At 39.6% G+C, this 25,487-nt stretch overlaps 1 protein-coding gene across 1 annotated transcript in view; it reads left to right on the top strand.

The window, feature by feature from the left end:
- Positions 1-25,487, top strand: part of MAP3K1 (mitogen-activated protein kinase kinase kinase 1, E3 ubiquitin protein ligase) — a 76,514-nt gene that overhangs the window by 514 nt on the left and 50,513 nt on the right. The window contains exon 2 of the mRNA XM_010853496.1: positions 1-49. The gene's annotated coding sequence lies outside the window, so the exon portion shown is untranslated. The remainder of the gene's footprint in view (positions 50-25,487) is intronic.

Genomic DNA, 25,487 nt, shown 5'->3' with positions numbered 1-25,487 from the left:
GGGACCCAGTGAGGTGTGCTCCGGGGCCCTAGGCTGCCTGCGCGTTACGGTATGTGCAAGGTAACTCAGGCCAGCCGTTCCTGGCCTGGCTCTTTGGCAACTAGAAATTTTTGTGTGAGGAAATTCTTTTAAATGTGACAGCCATAGTCCTTGTTTTTGTTTGTTTTAAAATCTAGTGAATGCAGAGCACAGGTTTGAGGGGTGTTTTGAGTTGCTGGAAATGTGATAGTCACCCGTTTCCCTGTAGGGTTTCCTGACCTTATTCTGAATGTTTTAAAGTGCCCTGTATTGGTTTCCCTTGTGAAACGAATTTGACAGTAGGAATCATTGGCTTTCGTTAATTATCTAGTGATTTGGCACTTTTGGGGGCAACTTGATTATTTGTTTAAAACCGCAGTTTGTTGATTGCTACTTAGAAGTTGCCCCCTTCTCTTTCCCCACTTCGCGGGGGAGGGAACCCTAAAAATGTGGTCCGCAGTGTGCCATGGCAATGTTGAGAGGAACGGAGACTTGTGACTGTGCTGGTTTTCTGTGTGCACTTGTACATGTAGCTTAGTCTTACAAGGGTTATGTTTCTCTACTGCTCCTTTGCAGATTGCATTAGAACTTGACTGGAAAGATTCGTTGTAGGCGATTGTTACTACAAGTGAGGTCCAGTTAAAGATATTAAACCCTGAATTTGAGAGGTGAATTTTGTCTTATTCCCATGATACTAAGTTTTGGGATGCAGTAAATAATTTAGCAAGCCTCAGCATTCTAGCCATCTTAACGAGCTATGAATATAGTAGAAGAGGAACCACTGTAAATTAATGTATAGATGTTTAGTGCTGTCTCCACACAAAATAAGAGGACGAAAGTGAAAGCAGATAGAATTCAGGGAGTGAGTAGTCCATGTTTAATTTTTGCATTTTATAACCTAGTTTTTCCCCCTCCCCTTTTTGGAAAGGGTGGATTATAATTGCACAGTATATGAAATAATAGACTAATGGGCAAAATCATTTTTTTAAATGAATTTCACTGGCCAGAATGCTGTTTATTCATCTCAAATAATATAAACATTTCATTTATAGTAAAATATTGATTTCCTCTACTTTTGAAATAGTTTTTTCCATATTGCCTTGTTCATGGGGTTGAAATTCATTTGAATCTGTTGGTATAAGCACTTTGACTGTAAGCAGTAAAATTGCAATTGAACTTTACTTTTTGGATAATAGGTACATTCATACTTTAGTAGGATCATCTAACATCGAAATTTTGAAATATTTTTATGTTTCAGTAGTACTGTACATCTGGACACCCATCTGTTAAGACCTGTCGTATTTTTTTTAAAGAGAATTCCTAAAGTTTTTAAATTTTATAATTTCTTCAGTTTTTGATCTTTGGGTATAGAAATTCAAATTGTGGAAAATACAATTTTGTAGTGTAAATAATATAAATAATACTGATATTAAAAATAGAAGATTTTAAGTCCACCCGTCTTTTTCAGGTTAGTAACTGAAATCAGTGAAATTTTTTTGCCTGTAAGTGGCGCCCAAGGGTTTGGGATTTTTTCCTTCTATTACAGAATTAGGGGCTTTTTCGTCCTATTTACTGTCTTTGAAGAGAAATTACAGTGTTACTCTCCATTGAACAGGCTATTGTGAGTTTGGTAGATATAATTACTCCATCCTATTTTTGTAACTTAAAAAAAAAAAAAACACCTAACTATCAATTTGCTGGCCCCATGAAAGAACAAGATATGCTGTACTTGTTAATGTTAGTTTTTCCTTAAAACTGAAGCTGTTTCATAGGCTGCTTTTATATCCTCATATAGCCCTCAGCTTTCACTTCCTTTTAGAAGCTTCTGGACTAAAAATATAATTTACTGAGTTTTTACTAAAGGAGGTGTAGGAAAATTATTGCCCCAAAATAAGTTTTTTTTTTTTTAATTGGTGATTTTATAAAATGACAGAAGTAGTTACAGAAGTTAGTCTTACATGAATTTGTAAGTTTTGTAGTTAGGAATTGTCTCCAAGTTTTATTTTGAATCAGGTAAGAAAATGAATGCATTCTTCAAAGATTATTAAATATAGTTTTGAAAGGGAGAAAAATATTAGAACTAGAATTTTTGCCAACTTTAGTTTTCTTTTCATATCTGATTCTGGCATGAGTGACTGGTTAACCAACATTCCTTAATACATTATTTCCAATATGCTATAATAACTCCATTTTGCTAGATACAAAAAAAAACAGGAAGTAGCTCTGTTCATCGATATTCTTTTTCACATCTCCTATAGTTCCTCAAGCATATGTTGCACGTTTTAGAAATGGTTGCTGACTTACTGACTTGGAAGATTTCAAAATATGGAATGAAAGGAGTGTTCTTTGCTTTCAACAAGAGCAAAAGAACCAGCTACAGCTTGCCTAGGCTGTCTGCTGATCAGCCCTTGACAGTTGCTGGGAGCATTCCAGAAGAAATGCTGGGGTGGCTGGGGCAGTTAATAGGGAATGGATTCCCCTGAGGAAAAACATGGGGCATTCAGAAGTTCTCTGAGTTGGAAGGCACAACTTTTGCATTTTGTATCCAGTCTTCTTGGGTTGAGGGTTATTTTTCTTTGAGGAAGGCAATAGGAGAATGTGGCATGGAGAAGCATTAGTCTCCAGAGGCTCCTTAAGAGCTGCAGAATTTTGTACTTCTAACCTTGAAATGCCTTGCTATATCAGATATACCAGGTATATTCCTTAGACTTGGTTGTTTTCTTCAGTCCTGGCCTCTTTTTATATCCTAAGCTGAAAATTAGAGTTACTTTAAAATGTAAATGGGTAAAAAAGATTAATGTGAGGGAAATATGCACTATTAAGCATCATCCCCAGTTGTTTTTAAGAAATAATTTAAGAACATTTTTAAACGCGAAAGAAGTAATCAGAAACAGAATTGAAGTAAATGTTCATTTATAAATGCTCTCACTGCAAAGCTGACTGTGCTAGTTGGGTATTCTTGCAAGAAAATAAGAGGATTTTTGCTGTGGTTAATAAACATGTTCATTGATCAAGTAGAAATACTTTTATATAGTCACTTTTCTTGCCTTCTGTGTGTCAGGCAAGTTATATATTAGCTCATTTCATCATGTCTGCAGCCTTCCAGTGTGTTGTAATTTCTGTTTTCAAGAGAAACTCACGTGTGATGTGAAAGCCCCATGATCACACGACTGGAAAACAGGCTAGGATTCCAGTCCTTGACGGTCTCACTGCACAGTCCATTTCTTTCCATCCCTCTCTGCTGTCTCCACTTTCTTTTACAAATTAATGACCAGATTAATGATTTGAAGACGGAAGTTGTCCTTCCAGAGTCAATGTGAGAATGACAGGTTTCTACCCAGTGCCATTGGCAATGCGTTTGTCTCCTGACGTGTCCATAAAGCATGGTGTTTGTAACCTGGCTTCGTACATGTGATACAGGTAAACTGTGCTTAGATCACCTCATCACGTTAGGCAGGGAGAATAAATGATTTGTACTTAGGTCACTTCACTGTGTTAGTCAGGGAGAATGGTTGATGAGTGTTGAGTGTTTCCTAGGTTTCTTGGTTTGTGCAGTTTATAAGTAGAAGGAAATAAAGAAGCTAATATAATATCACACATTCATTTTAATCATCACACATGGAAACTGTTCCAGTAGAGTCAGATCCTATCCGTTTGTACTTGTTTTAGATTTCATTCATCCAACTTTTATGAATCTCTGCGAGGTGATTTTCTGGGTGGTAGAGAAAAATGTCATCAGTGCACAGCCTCTGTTTCTGCTGGCAGATTGTGTTATGAAGAGGTGTCACACTGCCATGTTAAGTGTTCTGAGAGTCATGGGAATAGAAAGGAGCACCTAGATAAGGATTAGTGCCGTGACTCTCACCCACAGACAGTATTTCACACGGTATCTCTGCAGTGAATTCAGTAGTACTTCCTTAGCTTTCTGAGGAATAATTGACCTTCCAGGACAGTGGTTAAAGGTGGAAGCTTTGTTCTGCTTTCTGCTTGTACCTTTGGTCTGCTAGTTTTTGCTCTTTCCCTTTGGTCTCTTTCCCTTTCTTAGGACAGATGTATACTGTAGCTTTTCTATTTCCACAACAGTGGCAAAAGGAATTTAGATACAGATTACTTTCAAACTATTTCTGCCTGTACTCTTCAAAGGTATGAGAAGGGAACTGCAAGTTCAGATGTGATTTTTTTTTTTTTTTTTCCTTTCTTGAACAGAAAATTAAGTAGGGGGTATAGGAGCAAGAAACTGAGGATCTGCCAACACTGGTTTTAAAATTCAGGCTTTATTATTAGTAAAAGCAACTCTGCTAGTTAGGGAACTAACTTTGGGAAACATACAAAGTATGCTCTAGACTATAAGATAATCAAGAAGATATCCTTGCTTCATTTGCTCTGGCCTGTGGGTTGGTTTAGGTATGTTTGGTATGTAAAGGAGTTCTATACTGTTAGCGATAGAATCCTTCGAAATAACCAGTCTGGTTAGTTTGGTTAAATAGATTGAGATGTTATAGAGAGCCAAGAACTGTTAAGTTCTTAAGACACACCAAGCGTGTATTTCTGAAAATGCAGTCTGTCACCTGGGAATTACTGATTAGACCTTCCGTCCTCTCAAAGACTGAAGCAAGTGCCTGGAGTTTACACAGTGCTGTAGTTCGTGTGTTAACTAAGTGTCACAGTAAGCATGATGATGAGTGTATGTGGAGTAAGAAGAGGGTAGATATCAGGGTGGGGGGTAGAGATTGTACTCTTGATAAATAGTTGGGATTATTGCCTTCCTTTATGGCCTAAATAACCATTCAACTGATACAGCATCGAATAATCTTGAAACTGGTCTTACAGCATTCTGAATGCTAAATATCAATTGCTAACAGACAAGGAACTCTGTCTTATTCTTTATGCCATTGCCCATCACCTAGACTAGAGTCTGGCACCCATGAATGTTGGATGCACGTGAGTGTTCAGTCGCATCCCACTCTTTGTGACCCCATGGACTGCAGCACACCAGCCTTCCCTGTCCTTCACCGTCTCCCAGAACTTGCTCAAACTCATGTCCATTGAGTTGGTGATGCCATCCAACCATCTCATCCTCTCTCATTCTCTTCTTTTTCACCTTCAATCTTTCCCAGCATCAGGGTCTTATCTAAGAGCATTAAGATGAGCATTAGGATGAATTAATTTTCCCAAAGTGTTAGGATGAATTAATTTTTAAATAAGTGTATCAGAAGATACACTAACTCATGACTTAATGTGATGTGATTTTAATCATAATCTAGTTTAAGGCAAGTTTTGAAGGCAGGAACTATTTCTTATGAGTTTTGGTGTATTCCTTGGTATTCTGTAGCAGTAATTGGTATTTAGCAAGCAGTGATTAATAATGTTGACCAATTTTATATAATGTAAACCTTACAGAATTAGTTGAATAACTCAGTGTAGTTACAAAGTAATTGGAGCCATGTGTAAACTGTCAAATATTGAGAAAATTTAGTTTCTGGGGTTTGAGTGTCTAGTTATTTGTGCTAATGGGTAGGCCCTCCTGATTGTCTTCTTAACCCTGCCAGCCCTTCTTTAATGGCTCCTCAGCTTCTTCAGCATTAATAGTAGAACATCCTCAGGTCCAGGCCTTCTCTCATTTCCTGTCTTCCACCCCCACCCCAGTCTCATTAATGCCTTTAGGTCAACTTTTGACCTTTCATAAATGAGTATAGAGTTTATTTTCCTAGCCATGACCTCTCGTAGATGCCACACCTCTCTACAGAACACATCCATACTCAGGCATCTGAAACCAAATTTAGGATTTCCCTACACTTTGCCCTACTCATACTCATGAGTTCTCTGCTCCTGAAGTGGCAGGACCAGAACCTAGTAGTTACCCTTGACAACTCCTAGTCTTCAGTTCCATATCAGAGGCTGGTGCTTTGGTCTGTTACCATATTCCTAGTCCAGGTTTCTGTGATCTCTCATTTGAACTAACATAGTAGCCTCCTAACTTGCTCCCTCTCTCCTGCTTCCTCCCTTCCAGTTGGTTCTCCATATTGTGTGACCAGAGTGATCATTTTAAAATGTAAATCTGAGTGTAGCAATTTTCCTGTAGAAAAGTAAAATTAAATTGAATTTTAAAACGTTCAGATGCTTTCCATTTGGATAAAGATCAGGGAATTCTTAAGATGTCCTACAGAGTCCCTGCCTCTCTGGGCCCATCTCTGATCACACACACCCTGTTCTCAGCAGGACTGCCTTCGTTTCCCGACTCAGCACACCACCTCTGCCATCTGGCCTTTGTGGCACCGCCTGCTCTCTGTCCTGGAGCACTTTTCCCAGTTCTGAGTCAGCTCCTCCCTGGGAAGCCTTCCTTCCCTAATCTCCTAGACTGCCTTTTTAGCTCCATGTCCTTGCTGTTAGTGCTTTGATTTTGTATTTGTCTCATTTGGTGAATGGTTGCCTTCCCTTGAAGACTGAAAGGACATAAGTGGGCAGAGCCTTTGGCTGGGTAGGAACCCAGAACCTAGCAAAATGCCTGGCCCAGAGTAGATCCTCAGTAAGAATTTGTTGAATAAATGGATGCAGGTAGTTATGATGTTGCAAGATCAAACCAGTGGATTGTCTGTTCTTCCCCTTTGGTCAGATGTAATCAAGACTTAGCTGAGATGGGGTTAAATGGCAAAACCCTAGATGATTGGTGTTTCCAAATATTCAGTGTGTGATAGATTTATTAGGAGGTATCTGAGGTATTAGACACACCAAATGCCACAGGTGAAGTAGGATGGCTTAATGTGGCACAAAGGAAAGAGCTATACTGCATGATAATACGCTGTAAGAAGTGTTTGCTCTGTGTATTTAGTTCTGCTCTTACCAGGGAGTTGAAAGTGTGTGTGTGTGTGTGTGCACCCATGCGTGCGTGTGTGTGTATGTGCATATGTATATAAATAAATATACACCTGGACCTGTTATGCATTAATACAATGATTCCTTTTTCTGAGTTCTCGGAATGTTATCTAAATTTAGGATACCATGTTTAGGATTTTTGTCCCAATTACCCTACTTCATCCAAAATTTATGAATTTGCTACTGATAATGATTCAACTTGGGATAAATAGTTCACATTTGCATTAAAGAAAAGATTTGCTAGACAAGTACTATGTGAGATTTCAGGAACCAAGAACCCACGTTAAAGAAAACGTTTTAAAATTTACTGGTGGTAACTAAACTCTCCCTTATCTGGAACATGGTTTAGTACTAAGAAGTAAGAAAAGAAGGCTCTGAACTGCCAAAGGGCCTGTAACAAAATCTGTGCTTTGAAGTTCTTTGATTTTACACTTAGAAGAGTTCCAGGGGCATTCACTCAGGATTTGCTGACTTTTTTTTTATTGTTCTTGTAGTCTTGTCTATTTGGTGTCCCAGTGTTCTTGCCTGGAGAATCCCAGGGATGGGGGAGCCTGGTGGGCTGCCGTCTATGGGGTCGCACAGAGTTGGACACGACTGAAGTGACTTAGCAGCAGCAGCAACATATGTGCAGCAATTAAAAGCAGCCAGTTAGAAGACCGATACTTAGAGCAAGAGACAGGTTCCCTAAAGGCAGAGTATAGGCAGAGCCCTGACAGGTGAGAAGAAGGGGGGAGAAAGGGACCTGCTAAGAGGACATTGGAACATGGCAGTTGGGGGCCGCCTAGTGTTGGAACGCTTGGTTCCACACATCTGGATCACCTCTAAGATTATGAATTTATTAAATCACAGCACTTTCCTGCATTACTTTTGGGGTATCAGATTCCTTATTTGTAAAATGAGAGTGATCAAGATTATGTGATTGGTTTTGTTTTCTGTAATGATAATGACTGTGGCTTACAAGATTGTTGCATTTCCCTCCATTCAGTCAACCAAGTTAGAAAACTTGTAACACATTAAGGAAGTTTTCTGTCTCTGATAGTTTGTAGCAAGTAGTTTGATCCTCAAAGTGGTAAACATCTAAATTATCTGGAAGAGGTGGTCCTGTAGCCTTGGTGCTGAATAAATGAAGTGTTCTTTAGAATTACATAAAATTGTATGCTGCTCCTTACCAATGTCCTGTGGGTTGGCTGTGTGGCAGAGTTTTTTGCTCTGTTTGTTGGCCTGAGTCATTTTATATCCTGCAATTAAAAAAGATGCCTTAATAGTTAATCACCACCACCAGTATATACTGCCCTTTCTCCTAGCTAGACTGTGAGAAGTCAGGCAGTAAGCCCAGCTTTGCAATGTTGACCAAGTTATTTAATTACTGTGAGGACTTTGGTCTAATAAGATGGCTGCTTGCGAAAAGCTTGGATTCTTGATGTTCACATGTCTTAAGATGTTGAGTGTTTTGAGAAAGACATTTCACATTTCTTTTTGTCCTCTTTCAAAATAATTAATTGGCTGTACCTATTATTTATTATCTGGATTTTATTGATATTCTTAAATTCTTAAGTAATAAATCAGATTATTTTCATTGATCCTTAGATTTAAAAAAAAGATGTGACTTATTAATTAATGTAGATACTAATATTCCTAAAAAACTTTTAATGTCAGTATAAACTTATTTTGAAATTTGAAAATATGTTTCAGTTTTTCTGGCACACTGGCATTTCTACACTGTTATATAAGGTCCTTGTGATTTTTCTGAATTCAGAATTTTTAGATTAAGCTTATTAATAAAATGGTTAGACAGTCCTTTTGAAAGCAACAGAACAATTTGTTTTAAACATTTATTTATCTTTTAACAAAAGAACAGTACTACATAGATTGCTATACAGTTTTTTTTTTCTTAACAGCATTTTGTTTATTAACGATGAACGTAGAGCTGTCATTTTCATGACTGCATAGCATTCCATCGTCTGGTTGTCTCATTAACCAGTCTCTTTGTAGACATATTGTTTATTGTTTGGTAGTTATCACGCTGCAGTGACTACCATTGTATATACATTTTCAGATATTTGTGCATTTGGTTTTGTAAAATAAATATTCAGAAGTAAAACTGCTGAGTCAAGGGTTATGCATATTTAAAATTTTCATGCAGCCAAATTGCCCTGTAAAACATTGTGTCAGCTTCCATTCATCTCGTGGTATGTGAGAGTGCGTGTTGCTTCACATTCTTGCCAGTGTTTGATATTAGTCTATGAAAGATGGTTTCTTATGTTAATTTGCATTTCTTAGCTTTTTAGCGTCATGGTACAACTTGTATTTATTAACAATTTCTACTTCTTTTGTGACTTTCACATGAGAGAGAATTGTTTATTTTTTTCTTATTGATTTTTAAGTATCCTTTATGTATTAGAACATTAGCTCCACATTTATTGGAAATGTTTTCCTCTACTTTTGTGTTATGATTTATGAATTTCAACGATACTGTCATTCCATAAAGAGGCTTTAAATAGTCCTTCAGATTTCATTTCTTTCTTTCTCTCTCTCCCTCTCTTTCTGAATGGTCTTACTCTAAAATGAAAATATTGCTTCAGAATTGTTGCAAGAACAAAGTGTTTGTATAAACACTGTAAGCAGTGCGTGGGGCATGATGAACGCTGTGTAGGCAATAGCTATTATTATTCCCTGCATAAGATTATAAAAATCCACCAGTCTTTTCTAATACTATTTGTATAGATTAAAAAAGAAATCGTCTCTGATCTATCTGAAGTTTAAGGCCCTAACTTTATTTTCTCCAAATGATTGGCTAGGTTTCCCAGCATTATTTATTGATTAAATGTATCCCCTTATCACATACTAAATTTTCAAATATTTCGACATTCCCAAATACATTTCTTTATTTCAGATCTTACTCTTGCACAAAGGGCTAAATTCTTAAATAATCACATTTCAAGTTTTGTACAAAGATCCTTAAAGAATGTCATTGACTGGAGAGAAAAAGATACATCAGAAGACTATTAGTTGTGTCTTTGGTGAATCATTTTTATAATATTTTGGTGCCTAAAATGCCTTGGCTTCAGTGACAGAACCCTGCACACCCCTGCCTCTGGGATAGTTTCTCCAGGAGGTGTAGCTCAGCCAGGTGCTGCAGCCACCACACACCCAAACAGAATCTCCATCCTCCCGGTCCTTTGGGGTGCCATTGGTTTAATTCCTGCCACCACCTCCGGAGCGGCTGTGCTCTTACGCTGGTCATCTCACCCTCAGCATCCAATCAGTCTCTAGTTCTATTGTTGTCAGTTGTCAGCTAGCCCTGGAATCCACCCCCACAGCTGCTAACCCAGGGTCAGGCCTCTGTCACCTCCTCCCAATTCTTGCAAAACTTCTTCCTAACCAGCCTCTGGCTCCTGGACATGTTCTCCTCAGTCACTCACTGCAGTTAGAATGAGGTTTCTACTATGGAAGTCTGATCTTGACACTAAAGTAGACAAAAATCTAGCCCAGACTTCTCATTTTAAAAATGAAGAAACCGAAACACAGGCAGTTCAGATCGTTAATCAGTGGCAAAGGTGGGAAATCCCAAGTCTGTCAGAAAGAATTGGCACTGTTTCTGGCATTCAAGAATAATTTCCATTCATGCGTATTATACATGTATATAATATACATTTTTTCTGTATTATACATGTATAATGTAGATTTCATACCTTGTGAGTGGTGGATAATTTATGTAATGTGAATTGCTGGTGTCCAGCATGCCGTCTATGCACAAACTGAGGCCAGGAGAATGATGAAATGCTATAGAATGAACTCCTCCATACAGTATACTGTACAGTTCAGAAGATGCTTTTGTGTTTGCTGCTGTCTAATTGAAATATATGTTACTGTAATCTCTCAACCTGAAAATCACACAATATCACTCTCAGCTTAGATTCTCTTAGTTACTTGGGTCATTAGCGTCTTAATAAATCTTAAAACCTACATTTGCTTCTTTTAAGATATTTATTAATGTAAATTAAATACAACGATTCAACTTAATTCCCTAGCTTTAAACTGTGTTGATATTGTGCTCTACGATTTTGAATGGCTGTGTTCTATCTTTAAATAAGTGAATTCAGAGGGGAAAAAAAAAAACTTTTCTTCATCCCAGGAATAAAGTCCAGACTCCTTAATGCAGTTCAGAAGCGCGTGGTAATTGGCTCTGCGCCCCTCTCAGCTCCCCCTCCTGAACACCCTGCTCCAGTCGTTCAGGGCTGGGTTCACACTTTTGTTTCCCTGGCTGACCCTTCTTTTCTCTCAGTGCGCTAAATGTTGTTTCTTCTGTCTAGAATACTTATTTTGTCTCTGCTGTGAGGTAATTTTTAATATGTTTTTATTCCCCCTGCAATGAACAGTTTTTGGTATTCTATTGTATTAAATATAAATGTGACTATTTGCGGAAGTTAGTTGTTGTTGTTCAGTCGCTAAGTTGTGTCCAACTCTTTGTGACTCCGTGGACTGTAACACGCCAGGCCTCCCTGTTCCTCACTGTCTCCCAGAGTTTCCCCAGAAGTCGATACGTATTGTGAATTCTACTGAACTCTTTGATTTAAAGTTCCTTGGTATCTGAATTAGTTTTGCCACTTTTAGGCCTTTTTAGGGACTTGCCTGGTGGTCCAGCGGCCAAGACTCCTCACTCCCGACGTAGGGGGCCTGGGTTCGATCCCTGGTCAGGGAACTAGATTCCACATGCCGCAACTAAGAGTCTGCATGCTGCAAGTAAAAATCCTGCAACTAAGATCAGGTGCAACCAAATAAATAAGTAAATAATTTTTTTTTTTTTAAAGGAAAACTCCTCATAAATCTTTTTAAAAAGTTTTTCCTCTGTCATCCCATATATGGTCATGTCTTACTGAACAAATGTTTAAAAAGAAAAATTCTTTTAAAATTATAATACATTATGGTAAAGCGAATCAGATTTTTCTTTTAATTTGTGTTAAAATTTCAGAGGTACAGTCTTGGGAAAATATTTTGGTGCCAGGCAACGTCCTGTCGACCCTCCATTTCCATGGTTGCAGAACTTGCAGGTACCGAGAGCTGGCTGTACTACATGGTTTTATAGTATATGGACTTGAGCATCTGTAGAGTTTGGTGTCCGCAGGAGGTCCTGGCACCAGTGTTCTGTGGCTCCAGGGGGACGACGGGATTGCTGTCACCCAGAGTAATCCGAGACCCCTCAAGTCAGAGAACAGATACGCTCAGCGCTTGAGCACAGAGGCTGATTGTGGCCTAGGTGCATCCGTCACAAGGTTTCTATCCGCCGCCTGGCCTCCATGGCAAGGTGCCGGGGAGCTCATGGGTTGTAGGAAAACAAGCACATCAGTTGTAGGGTCATTGCAGATCTTTTTGTCTGGTCTGTGGGTGGTTTTTCTAGAAAAACGGAAAGGCAGAGTAGTAAACACGCCAGGGTGAGTGCCCATTGTCAGTGCTGTCATCACTCCTGACCCGGCTGGGGTCACGCTTCATGAGCACTCTTGGAATGACTTGCTGTGACCTAGGCGCCAAGGTGCTGGGGACCCAGCTGTGGGGAAGCCCATGAAGTTTAACGAGGTAACAGACTGCCTGGAGACAAGGGTGGGGCTGGCCAGTCTGCTGGGAATGGGAGGGTACAGGAAGGTTTTCCGGGAAATGGGAGGACTACTAAGTCCTGAAGAGTGCAGAGGAGTTAAACAGGTGAAAGGGACTTGGAGAGAGACTTCATGGCCTGGGGGTAGAGGCAGGGGTGTGTGGAGAACACACAGAGGCCTGGAAGTCCATGGAGGGTTGTGTGCTGATACGGAGAACTGTGAGTGTAGTTCAGGTAGCCCTGTCTGGGTTGGGGCAGGGCTCAGCAACCAAGCCCGAGAACCACGCAGGGCTCTCTGCCTCCATGCTGCTCGTGGTGCTTGGGACAAAATAGAAAGCCTTTGTAGTTTGACAGGTAACTCCAGCGCCCTAGGAAGTGGGTCAGGAGGCCCAAAAGAGGAGTTACATCAAAGCTGGAGCAAGACAGTCTATGTCTGAGGCCGCAGTCTAGGAGCTGTGGCTCTTGGATTTCTAGTAGCTCTCCATAGTTTCAGAGGCTCACAGGGAAATGTTCTCAGGCAGATGAATTCCAGCCACCCTGGTCCCTGAATGTGGTTTTGAAACTGCACGATTACATTTCAGGGGCAGCACAAGGATGCTGGGCCCAAGGAGGCAGAGCCTCTTTAGTCACTCACCTGTCACTGGACTCCAAGAAAGTCACTTAATTTCTCCGAACCTCAAATTTCTCATCTCGAAAATGGAGTGAGTGGTGGTGATTAGATAAGATAATGAAGCACTATTCTTAACCCAGAGAAGCACTCAGTAAAAACTTTTTGTAATATAACTGCAAGTAAGTATGAAGACTACCTACTTAAACATTTGGCTGTACAGATGAGGATGATGTAAAGACACTGACAGTTCCCGTACTAGTTACCATTAATTTAACAAAGGCAGTTTGTGTAGATTATGCAGCATCTTGAGAGCAATATAGTTTCCTTAGTATTTTGAAATTATTAGAATAATGGAAAACGCAACTTTCAAAATTATGTAATGTGGGATAAAGCATGTCATCGGTAGGACATTGATTAGGGTTTTCATCACTTTGTGAAGACCTAAGGCTGGTCTCCTGGGTTGCTTTCTTATCTGTGAAAAGAAGAGGTTGGCTCACATAATCTTTTTGTTCCCTTCAAACTCTGGCAAATAATATTCCAAAAATTTAATTTGAAAATTATTTCTTATGGCTTAATTTAGTTCTGATTATTGAAACAATTAGATTTTTGAACCTACTAATTCTTGGGAGTTTTAAACCTGGGTATCAACTATAAAAAATGCAAATGAAAAGCAGTGAAGGCTCAGAAAACAGAGAAGTCATATCTATTAACTGACATTAAATGATAAGTATTTATTTTTTAAAAAGCGTACAACTATGCTGGGAGAACATATTTTTAAAAATGGAAAAAATAAGTTAGGGCACGGTCACTTGCATGTTTGTGTTTAGCAAATATGTGTAACTTGTGTGTGCTTAGTCGCTCAGTTTTATCCCACTGTTTGCGACCCCATGGACTGTAGCCCGCCAGGCTCCTCTGTCCATGGGGATTCTCCAGGCAAGAATACTGAAGTGGGTTGCCCTGCCCTCTTTCAGGGGATCTTCCTGACCCAGGGATTGAACCCAGGTCTCCCACATTGCAGGCAGATTCTTTACCATCTGAGCCACCAGGAAAGTTCAATTCTGGTAACTTGACTGCTGTTAAAAACATTTTCCCCTTAACTTTAATTACATAAGGAAAGGATATTCTCTAGGGATAACCTCTAATAAGCAAAGCAGTCCTTTGACTTTCTTCCTATGTTTATAAAGACCTTTTTGTAAATAGACATATGTATACAAACTTTTTTTTTAACTAAAATAGCTTTAAAAAAATGATGCTGAATTGTATTGTTTCCTAATTGTGAAAATTCAGATTTCTGTTTTGTAGATTCTTTTCATGTAATTTGTAGAGAGTTGGCAGTTACTGAACAGTATGAATTTCACTATCAATCTTTTTTTCTTTTTAATCTTTAATAATTTGGAGCTCAAGTTCTAGAAAATCTTGACTATCAAATAGTTTTGGAATAGAACTTTTTGACTGATTTAATCGTGGTTACATCAATTTGAAGCATATTCAGACCTGCAGACTCTCTCCCCCACCACTGTTCTTCATCTACACAGCTGAACCTGCTCATAATTCAGTGCTGAGCACAGGGACCTCCAACAGTAATTAACTATTTGTCTTAACTTCCTGGTAGTGAAGAATACTTGACCCTTCCTGCTTCTATCAAAACTCACACGTCTCTCAAGTCCCAATTGTCGTGACAGTTCTTCAGTTGTTTGGGAGCACTTATTGCATGATGGGCTTCCCAGGTGGCGCTAGTGGTAAAGAACCCGCCCGCCAGTGCCAGAGATAGAAGACACGTGGGTTCGATCTCTGGGTCAGAAAGATGCCCTGGAGGAGGGCATGGCAACCCACTCCAATATTGGAGAATTCCGTGGACAGAGGAGCCTGGGAGGCTACAGTCCATAGGATTGCAGAGAGTCAGACACGGCAGAAACAACTTAGCACACACACACACACTGCATGCTCCCACCACGAAGGCTGTGATAAGAAGTAGAGCAAAGTCCTTCTGCGTCTTGAGTGCTTTAGCACCATTCTTCTAGCTGGTTGTGATTGATTTTGATAGCTGCTATAGTTTTTGTCACCAGTTAGCATGTCATTTGCACAATGCGAACTGGAATCATCCTGCAGTTTTGTAAGTGGATAATGGAACATAACCCTCCACTGCAAGAAGATTTGCTAGAAGAGTTTTAAATAATACCAAAAACAAATGAGAACAAAACCTACCCTTTGGGGACTTAGGTCTGTAAAGGCAGTTTTGGCATCAAAGAGAAAAAGGTTTATGCCCAAGAACTTCATTTTTCTTCTCCCTTAGACCTCCTAGGCCAAGTTCTGGTGATAGCATATAAAACTGTTGGTGTCTAAAGTCAGCTCATCTCTAAATACAGCAATTTGAAATATGTTCAGAACTGCATGTGTAATAGACTGCTTTATTCTTATTGAAGGTTCCCCAAAATACTGAATGTATTTTAATTACTAAAAATAAGTTAGTGGAAATTTCTTACATAAGTAGAGAATATAGTCAGCCATGCACTGAGCCATGAAATTGTGTGTGTGTGTGTTCTGTCTCTGTTTCTTTTTCCTCCCAGCGCCCAACACACACATGCCACCCTCTCTCTGCCCCAGCCCCCCAAACACACACATCTTTCTAAAGTACTGACTCTTCATTCCATGCTGACAGGTTGTACTGTAACTTGTTATTAGAGTCTTCAATGAGCAACTTACACTGAATTCTGTAGCAAAACTCCTATAGTGCCAGTGCATTCACACTTTTTCCTGTATTTCTCTGTTCTTTATTAAAAATAAATCTCATTTTATAAATTATCTATTTATAATGCTTTGCATTTTTTATGAAATCTTCTTGACACTTCAGATGACCTATGTATATGCATCTGTGCTGAGTCATGTCTGACTCTTTGCAACCCCATGGACTATAGCCCGCCAGGCTCCTCTGTCCATGGGATTTCCCAGGCAAGAAAGAATTCTGGAGTGGGTTGCCACTTCCTTCTCTAAGGGATCTTCCCAACCCGGGATGGAATGTGTATCTCTTACCATACTTTTACTCCTAGGCTGACTTCCTGTCCTTACACTGTTGGTTTACCCCTGGCCTATAAATCTGTTGCAAAAGTTAGCCCAAAGACATAGAAAATTGCATGCTACCAATTATTTATTTTTTAGGTGCCTAATCTAGGATTTGTTTCTGTGTACTGTGGAGATTGTCTGCATTGTGAATATTGAGAATAATACATAGCTTTGGTAAAAAGTTTCTCCTTAAGGAATAGCATATTTAAAACATTGATTCATTCTTTACCATGTGCTTAGGCAGCCACATGTGCCAAATCTTTTCAAATAGAATATTTTGTCTTCTTTCCAAAAGCCATTAAAATTTCAGCATTCCAGGTCTGTCTTCTACAGCTCTCTTACCTGTGAAAATGGGATAAGATTTTGGCTTTTTAGGATCACATATGTGAATTTGAGGTTCAGAGGCTATGGTCACTGTGGCTCTGTGACAGCCATCGCCAACTGTCGTCCAGGATTATGTCCCCTGTGGTTGTCATGGGGGAAACGGTGACATGCATACTTTTAGCTGCTGGAGTGTTAGATTCTGCCCCACAGCCCGGTGACTATTTTGGAATCTCTCCTGTAAGTCTGGGATGTGAAACATCACTAGTTTCACCTTGGATCCTGGGCAGCAGAATGGTCAGCTGCTTAGTGCAGCTGAAGCAGGGTGAATTCCTCAGCATGGATCATTTCAGATGTCTCTCAGAGCTGCTTCTCCTGAATAAGGCTTGCTCAGAAGGATGTTTGTCGGTGGTGGTCAGTCGGTAAGTCGTGTCCGACTCTTTAGCGACCCCATGGGTTGTAGCCTGCCAGCCTCCTCTGTCCATGGGATTTCCCAGACAGGAATACTGGAGTGGGTTGCCATTTCCTTCTCTAGGGGATCTTCCAATCTAGGGAGCAAACCTGTGTCTCCTACATTGGTGGGCGGATTTTTTACCACTGCACTGCACCACCAGGGAAACCAGTTAAACACACAACAGCAACAATGAAACAACAAAAGGATGCTGAACTGTTCTTGCCTGCTAGAGCATAGAAGCAGCCACGAGGTGGATTTTCGGATATCAGCTTAGGCATGGGACAGAGAGCAGGAAGGGCTGGTTGTGGTGTTGGTGGCTAGAATCGATCTCTAGAACCAATGAACTGTGAAACCTAATCAGGTTTTTTTCCAAGGTAGGTAGATTCTGAGAGGAAGATGGACCACAGAAGACCTTGGCCTAAAATACTTTCAACCTCTGATTTGTAACTTAATGTAAGAACCTTATGAACGTTCTAGTCTATTTCAAGATATATCTGTGATCGCTTGTGTAGGGCTAATAAAAAAAGTTAGAAATAAATGAATTCCGTGAGAATTCTTCTTTGAGCTCTTGAGTCAAGTAGCACTACCTGAAGGTGAGATAGTATGGATAATACTTGAAAAAACAAAATTATTCTGATACAAAACTTCGGTTTTCTTTACTGTGTCAGTTAAATTGAAAAGCCTACTCAAATTGCAGTTCAAATTCAAGAGTTCCTTCTGGACATACTTGATTCCTTCTTTTCCTCTTTTAGCCCTATGGGATAGGGAATCGCCAGCTGTCTTTAGTTTAAAGGTATTTAACCTGCTTTCCAGCTGCTTATTGTCGTGGACTCAGTGTTGCTGTTGGCTCAGGCTCATCATTCCTATCCCAAGGGCTGTCTTACCACTTCTGCAGGACATTGAGTTAAGTTATTTAACTGCTTTGAATTTGACTGTCTTCATCTGTGAACTAGAAATAGTGATACCTTTCCTGCTACCAGAATTTGAGAAGATTGAATGAGATGGTGAGATATGAAAGTACTTTTAAAGGGTAAAAATTACTAGAATTTATGGTCACGGTAAAATTACCAGCTCTGACTCAGAGTGGCATTAGAGAGGTCCCATAATTGTCAGGAGGTTGAGCACTGCGGTGTAGTGCGGGGCTGGGGTACCCATGCCTGGCTGACCTTAGTCCATCCTCGTTTCGCTGCTTTCTCCTGCTGTGCTTGTCTTACTGGAAATAGCGGTAATAGTTAATTTCCTCTGAGGAGGTACACTGGTACATTATATAGCTTGTCTGGTTTTAAGCCTAGTCCTGTCCTTGTAAAGTAAATGCGGTTTTTATTCAGATTTTACAGATGAGAAAACAGGGACCCTGAGAGATGAGGTAACTTGGCAGCTAGTGGGTGGGTGAAGCCAGGGTGTGATCCCTGACAGTTTGACTCCAAGATGGCTCTTTAACCTTATGATAATCTTTTATGCATATTTTACTATTTCTTTAAAATCAGGAGATGAGTTTGAGTTACATCAGAGAATACATTTCTTTATCCATTATTCATTTTCTTGTCTTTTATTGAAGTAAAAAATCATACCTAATGATGATATTTTAAATTCTGTTTAAGTCTTTAAAAATATGCAAAAAGCATCAGTGAAATATTTTTTTAACATTTTTCATTGTTATGTGACATTCTTATAAAATAAGGCCAGTTGTAAACACAAATTTAGACTTCAGTATGTTGACTGTGCTGGGAAAGAGAGTAGGTTCAGGGTGCAGATGTGGTTGGACTTGTTCATGCGCAAACCTTTGCCAGCAGAACGGGAGCTCTACTTGGAGTGCACAGTCAGTGTTACCACTCGTGGAGGCTTTACAGAGTGCTGGCACACAGATCCCTCCTCACCCTGTGAACTGGCCCTGCTCCCATGTACTCCTCAGAAACCAAGTGAAGTAGTAAGAAAGTGAAAGCTCCTGACCCTCTGCTCCGGGTATGCACACACCCCCTCCTCTGGCCTTCTCCTAGGCTCACACCTGCGTGTCCCAGTGCGTGCTTGGAGGTAGCTGCCTTGGGTAGCTCAGGCATTCAAGATTTATTTCTTTACAACTGAACATAGCTATTAGAACTCTTTATAAATGAGTCATGAAAATAATAGCTAGTTTTCATTTCCAGTGGTTTTAAATTAAAGCTCAATTTAGACTTTGGCCTTCTTTTAATTGGTGTGTTTTGATTGTTGGTTGTGCCTGTTTACTAATTTGAGTGAAGGTACCAGTTTCTAAGGCCAGCATCCAATAGAGAGTTACGCTGAAATGGACTTAAGTTCATTTTTTTCTCTTACTGATGTTTGTTCTCTACTGGTAATATAGATTAATGAATGCCTGCCTATCAATATTTTGTCTTCAGCAGGCATCTTCTTCTATAATTAAAAGAGCTTAGTGGCTCTGAGAGAATTCAGTAATCTCCCCAACAAACAAAGGAGATTATCTTTGAGTTTAACTATAGAAAGGTCACTCAGGTAACACTGAAATCTCCTTTAAGGCAAGATAAATATCTTTGCCCTTAACTGCGTCTCTAATGTTCCATTGTTTTGTTTTCTTAAGTAATAATAGTAATGTGTTTGTTGTCCCAGAAGTCTTATGTATGTGCTGCTTATGGAAACTTAGACTATCATTCCAAACTCAGTAATGTTTACTGATATACCACATGTATACTGCTGTTCTAGGAACTCAGTTATCCCCAGATAAGAGCTGGGTAGGTAACAGGATGATTCTGTTGTGTTGTCTAGCCAGTTGTTGATTATCAGTAGCTAGTTTCATGAGAAGCTCTTTGAGAAACCTGAGTAGTTGTAATTTCCACCTGAGTTTGACCGTTTCCATGCACACGGTGGATATTAGACAACTTCATGAATGCTGCTGATTGATCATCCTTTTAGGGCACAAATGATGTAGGCAGTGAAGAAAAAAGAGAGAAATACTATTGCACTTAAGAAAGCCCTCTTAATAAAAACTTGTGTTGACATCCTCTCCAAAAAGTCAAGAATGATTCAGTGTGAGACTCCTGAAAATGTTATTATGTATATTATATTTATATATAGCCTTTAAGAAAACAGCTTGTAGGAAGTGAAATATGCTTATCTTTATATTTCTTATTACATTGATAGTAATTCTGCCTCTGGGATTGAAGTTTCCTGGCTTCTCACAGTGTCTCTCATTAATGGTACCTTTGCTCAGCTCAGTCTTGGGTTTCTCAGAATCTCACAGTGGCTAAGAACATTTTAATTTCTTGATAGGTAGGCCCAGGTCCATCTCCAAGTCAGTGAAAGGACAGTGGGGAATTGTAGCTCAGATCCCTCACTCTGAGGAGTGCCAGGATTTCCTGGAAGGGAGCAGAGAAAATCTTGCAGGACAGATGACACCCGAGAAGCAGAGCAGAGGATTTCATCCAAGGAGAAGACGGTCAGCGACTGCAGTGCCACGAGGCAGGATGCAAGGGCTGCCGCCACCGTCCCCAGGCCAGCAGTTTTAGTGGAGTGTTGGGCATCAGAGCCACTGAACTTCCCTAAGGGATGACAGGGCTGTGAGAAAGCACAGGCTCCTCTTGAGAAGCCAGAGGAGGACAGGGTAGGGGAGAGGCAGAAGCCCCAAGGATTTGTAAAAGCAGGGAAGCATTTTGGGATTGCCCGGGTTGGGTTTTATTTTAAGGCAGGAAGAAGGGAGAATGCTTATAGGCTGAAGACAGTGGAGCAAAGGAGGGAAGTTTGTTGTTAAAGCGGTGAGTGTTCTTTCCTGAAATACTGACATTTCTCAGGGAGGGGGCTTGGAGGATGCTTGACTGCATAGTGACTAGAAAGCTAGTCCATGATTAAATTTGCCATAGTTATGAAATACATTGGTAGGAGTTTTCTCTGTGTTTAAATTATTATTTTTCAGGGTGTAAAGAAACATTTATCCACCTGACAAGTTTTTTAAGAATTGGCTACACTAGGAATATAGCAGTGATGGAAAAGACAAAAATCCCTGCCCCTATAGAGATTATGTCTTCACAAAAATATGGTTGTAAGTAATCCTGGAAGCCATTTCATGGTTTCTACTTGCACTTTTTTTCATGCTTTGTGGCCTTCCCTTAGGGTGACGTGAACACGTAAGTGACCTTCCTGCCCCAAGGGATCCGAAGATTGCTTTCTGTCCAAGCCTTGCAGGTGGCTCTTGCTTCACTCCACCCTCTTCCTAATTGTCACCCACAGTTACCTCATAGAAATACTCTCCGGGTCCCATTTTAGCTTAGGCAGCATGTGTCCCTGACTGGTAGCCAGTCAGATTTTGCTGTTGAAGGCATGGGTGTGGTGATTAGTTCTGGGGAGTTAATCCAGCATACTCTGTTGGTAATAATAAAATAATCAAAGTTTTAAAATCATTTCTTTTTAGAAAATAGGGCATATTTAGAAATATCCTTGTAAATGCTGCTTATTATCTTGCATAACCAGTAGACTTTGTTGGATGGAAAATAGTAGCGATATGGCTAATATTTCAGCACTCAGTTTATTTTTGCTTCAGGTAGAGGGTGACTTGGTACTTATATATGGCCAGTGGTTGTGCCATTGATAAATTACATCCCCTAAACAAATTTTTGAAATTTCACCGTATTTATAGTGATTGTCAAATTGTGATGGGAAGGTTGTTGAGAAGAGCTGCTTTAGCTTATAACATTCGTTCGGCAGACTTCTGTTGAAGAGGAAGGGCCCGGGAGCGTGGTACACAGCCTGCCACTCTGGGAATGCTTGCTTGGAGCACTGAACAAAATTGATTCAAGTCGCTACTCTGACAGTTTACCTTAATTCATTTGAATTTTATGTTTTAGTTGTATTTATATTTTAACCTCAAATTGCCACTGCATCCCCTCTCCCAAATGTTGGAATAAAATTGACATTCTAGAAGTAGATGCTCTATTTTTCATAGTTACGTGGTGGTTTCAAATGGATCCTGCCAACTATGCCCCCTGCCCAAACTAGGAGAATCCAGATTTAAGGAGTCTCGATTTGGGGTTCGAGCGCTCTACCTTCCCCGGAGACACCCCATTCATTGAGCTCCTCATCTAGTTCCCTTTCTCCTTTCAGGTTGCTTCCTAGTGTAGGGTATAGTCTCGTGACTTCTGCCTCTTCCCTCTGAGGCACAAAATCTTTTGAGGTTTTCTTCAAACCTTTTTCTTCTTGTTAACTGCAGGAAAATGAGTAGGCGGTAACTAAGTTAGAGACATAGACAAGTTCTCAAGTTATGGAAAGGTTTTCCGCTGAAGTACATGTGTTCTAGGCTCCTGGTTTTTGGCTTCTTTTTCTGGCCATCTCTTTGTTTTACTGGAGATGAAATCCGTCACTCTTACTACAGCTGGTATTCCCAGCTCTTCTCTCTTACTGCAGCATCCCTAAAACTAGTGGTGGGGACTTGGTTTACACAAAGGCCTCAGCGAAGCTTATTTACATCTTAGAGATCTTTCTGGCCTGAGACTCATCTTGGAGAGGTGTTGCTGTCTTACAGCCTGGCACACACAAGTAAAAGGCATTGCAGAGTCAGTATTGTTCAAGTGGAGGATGAGTAAGACAGAGGCCTTGCCCTGAAGTGAAACACAGCCCAAGGGGAGAGATCAATCTGTTCCTTTATTCAGTACATATTATTGAGACTCTGCCATATGCCAAGCTTTCTGCTAGGGCAAGGAACATAAAGTTAAGACTCACTTCTGCTCTCAAGGATTTCACAGTCAGGCAAGAAGCCGTTACAGCAGAGTGCTATTTGCTGAGTTGGGACAGAGGAAGGTATCCACCCCACTGCCCACTGAGTGAGAGGGGCTGTGACCAGTGGGGAAAGCCGAAGGCAGCTTCTGGGATAGTTTCTTCAAGGGCGGGGTGACCCTAGATAGAATTTGAGAAATAATATGGGAACAGGATATACCTAAACAAGTTTTTCTAATTTAGGAAAATTAGGCAAACTATTTTTTGCTTCTTCTGTATACTAGGTTAAACTCACATTTTATCAATTGTCAGCATTGTTTCTATTTTTCAACTTAAAAATTTGAGATTGAGTATCAGCTGGAGTGATAATGAATTTAGTCAGTTATTTTAGTTAAAAAGAATATTCATATGCATGCTTATGAAAGACTGTCATGTTTTAAAACAAAAAAAATAATACAGTCTATATATTACAAGTATAGTTTTTCCCCATTTCCATTCAGATTATTCTTTTATAATGAAGTTCTTTAAAAATCAGAAAATGGTTAGGAAGAATGTGTTTTGAATCATATATCAGGCTAAATTTTACATCAAAACCCACCAGTTTAAAATAAACACAATGCTTTGGTTCTTCTAAATTGTAGCTTTTGATGCAGTGAAAAGAAATAAGCATATTTAAGAATACCTACAGTCCATTGAAATGAGAAGACATTATATAATGTCATTATATAATGACATTATATATACAATTATATAATGACATTATATAATGAGAAGATAATACAATGATTCAGACCGTATTTGGGACAGGATATTGGAATTAATGTGCCTTCTCTTTCAAGTTATTAGTGGGCAGATGATATTTTTAACAATTGCCTGTTACATTTTTAAGGAAAGAGTGCCACCTATTGAATGAAGATTTTATCTTCTCTCATTCCATTCCTAGAGTGTTCTGTTTCCCTTTGAATCTTTGATTTCTTCAACTGTATGCTATAATTAACTGCAATAATTTTTGACAGTGAATAAAGCAGTTAGATTCACTCTTGATCCTGTCTTCTAGTGGATTAACCTAGGGTGGCTAGTTGTCTTAGAGGGAGTTTGAGCCCTCCAAAACCAGTTGCAGAAACAAAACCTAAATATAAGCATGATTCAGCACTTTGCAAGTTTCAAAACCTTCCCATTATTTTAATGTATTCTCTAGCTGAAAGGGTTTGTGTTTGTTTTAAGATGTGTGTGTGGACACTCAGTGAATAGGAATTATTCCCAGGAATAATTGAAAGGGATTGAGGAACATACGACATTGGTCAGGATCTACTGGGGAGACCTCAGTCTCCTCGGGGATGTTAGTACAGAGACTGATCACAACTTGGCCATAGGTCACTTGGGGAGATTCCTGAGGTTACAAATCCCAAACACCGGATGCAGAGTAAATTACATGGTGCTTTTTGGTAGTTCTTATCTGTGGAAGGTTGAGAACATGAACACAAGCAGACACACCAGTATCAGAAGTAAAAGACTTCATTTGGGAATTTATATGGTCATCATTTGAAGTTTATTGGCACGTTAGTGGTGTATTGGCAACAGGGAGGCCTGGCATGCTGCAATTCATGGGGTCGCAAAGAGTCGGACACGACTGAGCGACTGAACTGAACTGAACTAAAGGCATCAACTGTCTCCAGCTTTTCCACTTGTTTACTGGACTGTGCAAGTAGGGAGTGATTTTTTTTTTTAAGGAGGTGAACTGTATGCTAAATTGATTTATACTTGCTGATGTAGACAGATTAATAATATAGCCCACTGAGGGATGATATTTTGTGTTAAAATCCTGAGGTCAAAAACAAAACAGTATATAATGTAAGGTGGTGGTTGTTCAGTCGCCCTGTCGTGTCTGATTCTTTGCGACCCCATGGACTGCAGCATGCCAGGCCTTTCTGTCCCTCACCATCTGCTGAAGTTACAGTGTAAGGTATCATTCCATATACAATGTTTTAAGTTGTCTAATCCAAATATGTCAAGCTTATGTCCTAAGTATCAAATGTAATTCACCAAAGATGAATTACTTTTTTTTTTTTCACTTTAAAGAATAAATTGCATCTAAGAGAGTAGATCTTAAAAGTAAAATAAATAAGAAAATAAATTGCAGTGACTGCATTACGGGAAGAGCAGGCTTGGTGGCTGCAGAGAGCTCTGGACTGGGGGAGTTAGAATTCATATTGGGACGCTGTCACAGCTGAAGCTGAGGCTTGGCCAGAAAGCCACCATGCTTCATTTCTCATTTCTGGCTCCTGCTTCACAGCTTTTTGACTTGAAGCACTTAAATATGCAGAATGATTATGTTTCTTTAAGGAGGAGAAAGTTGTGGTTCTTTTCTTTAAAAAAAAAAAAAAACAACTAGGAAAGTTAATGTTTTCAGTGTCAAAAAAAAATCCATGTAAATCCATGTTTTTTGGGCCCTCCTTTCTTGACTGTTTCTCCTGACAGTTGTTTTAGCTTTCTGAGAGAGCTCTGATACAGTCCATTGTACATAATACTCACCCTTTTTTAGTAATTAGACTTGAATTGATTTTACCATAGTGACTATTAGGGAAACTGAGTCCAAAAGTTTTAGTAATTTCCAGCCTGAGTTTTCACAGAGTCTATGGATCCACGTTTGTTCTATGGTAATGGTAATGTTGAGAAAGGATTCTCACATTTTAAAACACCAGGAGACACTGAATTATAGATGTACAAAGAATATTTTATGCAAATAAACTATTGGAAGGTACTCTCCGGAATTAACAGAGTCTGTGGATCCTGTTGAGCTATATATTTTTTGATATTATATCTCCCTTGCAGAACTGTAGTATTCACATTGTAGCATTAATGAATGA

The sequence above is a fragment of the Bison bison genome, unplaced genomic scaffold, assembly GCF_000754665.1.
Source record: "Bison bison bison isolate TAMUID 2011002044 unplaced genomic scaffold, Bison_UMD1.0 scf7180017864328, whole genome shotgun sequence".
Lineage (NCBI taxonomy): Eukaryota > Metazoa > Chordata > Mammalia > Artiodactyla > Bovidae > Bison > Bison bison.
The sequence above is the reverse complement of the archived record's forward strand: the minus strand, read 5'-3'. Positions and strand labels throughout refer to the sequence as shown.